This window comes from Rhinatrema bivittatum, chromosome 1 (genome assembly GCF_901001135.1).
Source record: "Rhinatrema bivittatum chromosome 1, aRhiBiv1.1, whole genome shotgun sequence".
Classification (NCBI taxonomy): domain Eukaryota; kingdom Metazoa; phylum Chordata; class Amphibia; order Gymnophiona; family Rhinatrematidae; genus Rhinatrema; species Rhinatrema bivittatum.
Window position 1 is genome coordinate 635,210,175 of NC_042615.1, and position 5,038 is coordinate 635,215,212.

A 5,038-nucleotide genomic window follows, 5' to 3' on the forward strand; every position below is an offset into this window, starting at 1 on the left:
ATAGTCAAGCTTTTGTGTTTTTGGTAAGGACATTAATAAGGCATTCTTCATAGGAAGCCTTGTCAGGAGAATGGGATGTAAGGGATACACAGGAATTATGGACCGAAATATAAAGGAGCATGGAAATGGCAAAGGAATGCTCGCGTCAGGTTTTTCAGTAACTGCAAGAGACGGAAGACAGGAGAGCAAGCGGAGGCAGGACGGGCGATCGGGCAGGCAAGCCATCGGTCATGCAGGAAGAAGATATTGGCTAAGCCCTAAAGGTTGCCCACACGCAGTTCTTTAGCTGTTCAAGTGAACAGAGGAAGACCGATAGGGGAAAGGAGAATTCAAGGGAAGGGCGGCAGTGCGGAAAAGAGGAATTGGATTCTATCATCAACCGAGGGTCCTGACTTCTTCACTCAGGGATACCGATATGCAGAGGTGAGGGAAGAATCTCAGGACTGCTGCTACGGCCAAGTCCTAAAGGAAAGGAAGAAAGCTTGCATGGGAGTAACCTCCTGCAGAGGCAGTTACTACCTTTCGCAGAAGGCATGGAGATTACTACCCTTAGCCAATAAGCTTTTGGTGCTTCTAATGCAACTGCGACACCGCTTCTAAGACCAAGTCCACAAGCAAAGCAAATCAAGCGGCACTGTCCGGATTTTCAAGAAAGCCCCTCTCCCAGTATAAAAGGTCGCCAGCTGCAATTTTGGGGGGAAATCATAAGGCTTGGGGATAACAGCACGGAGCGGCAGTTACCTCCCTTAAGAGAAACATGGGAGTTACCTGCACAGAGAGCAGGTTACTACCTGAAGAAGCTTGCTGGGCAGACTGGATTGAGCATTTGGTCCTTTTCTGCCAATAATCCTGCTACTATGTTTTAAGTGAAGAGAAAAATCAGAAGAAAGCTGATGGCATAAAGCAATACACTTGCCCGGTGTCACCCGGCAAGGAGAGCTGAATGGAGCAAAGGTTAGGTACGTACGCTTGCATGGAGACGGACAAGTGAAGCAAGCGGGAGAAGAGATACACCAAAGCACTCTTTAATGGCCTTGAGTGTCATGGACGCGACCTGCTGCATTTAAAAGAGAACGGCAGACTTCTCCTCACAGAGCAGAGTGGCGCAGCGGGAGCGTGCTGGGCCCATAACCCAGAGGTCGATGGATCGAAACCATCCTCTGCTAGTGCAGACTCATTTTCAAGTCCTGCATGAAATTTTAAAGCAGAAGGATACAGTTTCCCATCATAAAGCTTTGTGTTCTAATTAGGAATATCAGCGCTAGTCAACCCTAAGGTTAAAAGCACCTGCTTGTTGGAAAAATGGCAAGCAAGAACGCATCATAAAGCTCAGCGTTCTAATTTGGAATATCTGTGGTAGTGTATCCTGAAGCTAAACGTAGCTGCTTGTTGGAGCATTGGCCACCAAGAAGGCACCTTTCCACCTTCCACTCGCTTTTGGAAAGGAAGATGGTATCCAGTGGCTCATTGGTCTAGGGGTATGATTCTCGCTTTGGGTGCGAGAGGTCCTGGGTTCAACTCCCAGATGAGCCCTTTGATTTCTGCTCACAGGGACACCTGGGTGGCGGAAAGCAGAAACCTCTGCTGGCTGGAAGGAGTGGCAAACCCTGTACTAGTCAAGCTTTTGTGTTTTTGGTAAGGACATTAATAAGGCATTCTTCATAGGAAGCCTTGTCAGGAGAATGGGATGTAAGGGATACACAGGAATTATGGACCGAAATATAAAGGAGCATGGAAATGGCAAAGGAATGCTCGCGTCAGGTTTTTCAGTAACTGCAAGAGACGGAAGACAGGAGAGCAAGCGGAGGCAGGACGGGCGATCGGGCAGGCAAGCCATCGGTCATGCAGGAAGAAGATATTGGCTAAGCCCTAAAGGTTGCCCACACGCAGTTCTTTAGCTGTTCAAGTGAACAGAGGAAGACCGATAGGGGAAAGGAGAATTCAAGGGAAGGGCGGCAGTGCGGAAAAGAGGAATTGGATTCTATCATCAACCGAGGGTCCTGACTTCTTCACTCAGGGATACCGATATGCAGAGGTGAGGGAAGAATCTCAGGACTGCTGCTACGGCCAAGTCCTAAAGGAAAGGAAGAAAGCTTGCATGGGAGTAACCTCCTGCAGAGGCAGTTACTACCTTTCGCAGAAGGCATGGAGATTACTACCCTTAGCCAATAAGCTTTTGGTGCTTCTAATGCAACTGCGACACCGCTTCTAAGACCAAGTCCACAAGCAAAGCAAATCAAGCGGCACTGTCCGGATTTTCAAGAAAGCCCCTCTCCCAGTATAAAAGGTCGCCAGCTGCAATTTTGGGGGGAAATCATAAGGCTTGGGGATAACAGCACGGAGCGGCAGTTACCTCCCTTAAGAGAAACATGGGAGTTACCTGCACAGAGAGCAGGTTACTACCTGAAGAAGCTTGCTGGGCAGACTGGATTGAGCATTTGGTCCTTTTCTGCCAATAATCCTGCTACTATGTTTTAAGTGAAGAGAAAAATCAGAAGAAAGCTGATGGCATAAAGCAATACACTTGCCCGGTGTCACCCGGCAAGGAGAGCTGAATGGAGCAAAGGTTAGGTACGTACGCTTGCATGGAGACGGACAAGTGAAGCAAGCGGGAGAAGAGATACACCAAAGCACTCTTTAATGGCCTTGAGTGTCATGGACGCGACCTGCTGCATTTAAAAGAGAACGGCAGACTTCTCCTCACAGAGCAGAGTGGCGCAGCGGGAGCGTGCTGGGCCCATAACCCAGAGGTCGATGGATCGAAACCATCCTCTGCTAGTGCAGACTCATTTTCAAGTCCTGCATGAAATTTTAAAGCAGAAGGATACAGTTTCCCATCATAAAGCTTTGTGTTCTAATTAGGAATATCAGCGCTAGTCAACCCTAAGGTTAAAAGCACCTGCTTGTTGGAAAAATGGCAAGCAAGAACGCATCATAAAGCTCAGCGTTCTAATTTGGAATATCTGTGGTAGTGTATCCTGAAGCTAAACGTAGCTGCTTGTTGGAGCATTGGCCACCAAGAAGGCACCTTTCCACCTTCCACTCGCTTTTGGAAAGGAAGATGGTATCCAGTGGCTCATTGGTCTAGGGGTATGATTCTCGCTTTGGGTGCGAGAGGTCCTGGGTTCAACTCCCAGATGAGCCCTTTGATTTCTGCTCACAGGGACACCTGGGTGGCGGAAAGCAGAAACCTCTGCTGGCTGGAAGGAGTGGCAAACCCTGTACTAGTCAAGCTTTTGTGTTTTTGGTAAGGACATTAATAAGGCATTCTTCATAGGAAGCCTTGTCAGGAGAATGGGATGTAAGGGATACACAGGAATTATGGACCGAAATATAAAGGAGCATGGAAATGGCAAAGGAATGCTCGCGTCAGGTTTTTCAGTAACTGCAAGAGACGGAAGACAGGAGAGCAAGCGGAGGCAGGACGGGCGATCGGGCAGGCAAGCCATCGGTCATGCAGGAAGAAGATATTGGCTAAGCCCTAAAGGTTGCCCACACGCAGTTCTTTAGCTGTTCAAGTGAACAGAGGAAGACCGATAGGGGAAAGGAGAATTCAAGGGAAGGGCGGCAGTGCGGAAAAGAGGAATTGGATTCTATCATCAACCGAGGGTCCTGACTTCTTCACTCAGGGATACCGATATGCAGAGGTGAGGGAAGAATCTCAGGACTGCTGCTACGGCCAAGTCCTAAAGGAAAGGAAGAAAGCTTGCATGGGAGTAACCTCCTGCAGAGGCAGTTACTACCTTTCGCAGAAGGCATGGAGATTACTACCCTTAGCCAATAAGCTTTTGGTGCTTCTAATGCAACTGCGACACCGCTTCTAAGACCAAGTCCACAAGCAAAGCAAATCAAGCGGCACTGTCCGGATTTTCAAGAAAGCCCCTCTCCCAGTATAAAAGGTCGCCAGCTGCAATTTTGGGGGGAAATCATAAGGCTTGGGGATAACAGCACGGAGCGGCAGTTACCTCCCTTAAGAGAAACATGGGAGTTACCTGCACAGAGAGCAGGTTACTACCTGAAGAAGCTTGCTGGGCAGACTGGATTGAGCATTTGGTCCTTTTCTGCCAATAATCCTGCTACTATGTTTTAAGTGAAGAGAAAAATCAGAAGAAAGCTGATGGCATAAAGCAATACACTTGCCCGGTGTCACCCGGCAAGGAGAGCTGAATGGAGCAAAGGTTAGGTACGTACGCTTGCATGGAGACGGACAAGTGAAGCAAGCGGGAGAAGAGATACACCAAAGCACTCTTTAATGGCCTTGAGTGTCATGGACGCGACCTGCTGCATTTAAAAGAGAACGGCAGACTTCTCCTCACAGAGCAGAGTGGCGCAGCGGGAGCGTGCTGGGCCCATAACCCAGAGGTCGATGGATCGAAACCATCCTCTGCTAGTGCAGACTCATTTTCAAGTCCTGCATGAAATTTTAAAGCAGAAGGATACAGTTTCCCATCATAAAGCTTTGTGTTCTAATTAGGAATATCAGCGCTAGTCAACCCTAAGGTTAAAAGCACCTGCTTGTTGGAAAAATGGCAAGCAAGAACGCATCATAAAGCTCAGCGTTCTAATTTGGAATATCTGTGGTAGTGTATCCTGAAGCTAAACGTAGCTGCTTGTTGGAGCATTGGCCACCAAGAAGGCACCTTTCCACCTTCCACTCGCTTTTGGAAAGGAAGATGGTATCCAGTGGCTCATTGGTCTAGGGGTATGATTCTCGCTTTGGGTGCGAGAGGTCCTGGGTTCAACTCCCAGATGAGCCCTTTGATTTCTGCTCACAGGGACACCTGGGTGGCGGAAAGCAGAAACCTCTGCTGGCTGGAAGGAGTGGCAAACCCTGTACTAGTCAAGCTTTTGTGTTTTTGGTAAGGACATTAATAAGGCATTCTTCATAGGAAGCCTTGTCAGGAGAATGGGATGTAAGGGATACACAGGAATTATGGACCGAAATATAAAGGAGCATGGAAATGGCAAAGGAATGCTCGCGTCAGGTTTTTCAGTAACTGCAAGAGACGGAAGACAGGAGAGCAAGCGGAGGCAGGAC

General features: G+C 48.4%; 6 non-coding genes across 6 annotated transcripts; all 6 read left to right on the forward strand.

The window, feature by feature from the left end:
* Positions 1-1,094: 1,094 nt before the first annotated feature.
* TRNAM-CAU lies at positions 1,095-1,166 on the forward strand. Its single transcript has one exon. It is a non-coding gene; the product is annotated as a tRNA-Met (tRNA).
* Positions 1,167-1,461: 295 nt separating this feature from the next.
* Positions 1,462-1,533, forward strand: TRNAP-UGG. The gene has a single exon. It is a non-coding gene; the product is annotated as a tRNA-Pro (tRNA).
* Positions 1,534-2,706: 1,173 nt separating this feature from the next.
* On the forward strand, positions 2,707-2,778 carry TRNAM-CAU. The gene has a single exon. It is a non-coding gene; the product is annotated as a tRNA-Met (tRNA).
* Positions 2,779-3,073: 295 nt separating this feature from the next.
* On the forward strand, positions 3,074-3,145 carry TRNAP-UGG. The gene has a single exon. It is a non-coding gene; the product is annotated as a tRNA-Pro (tRNA).
* A 1,173-nt stretch (positions 3,146-4,318) lies between these two features.
* On the forward strand, positions 4,319-4,390 carry TRNAM-CAU. The gene has a single exon. It is a non-coding gene; the product is annotated as a tRNA-Met (tRNA).
* A 295-nt stretch (positions 4,391-4,685) lies between these two features.
* On the forward strand, positions 4,686-4,757 carry TRNAP-UGG. Its single transcript has one exon. It is a non-coding gene; the product is annotated as a tRNA-Pro (tRNA).
* Positions 4,758-5,038: the final 281 nt, after the last annotated feature.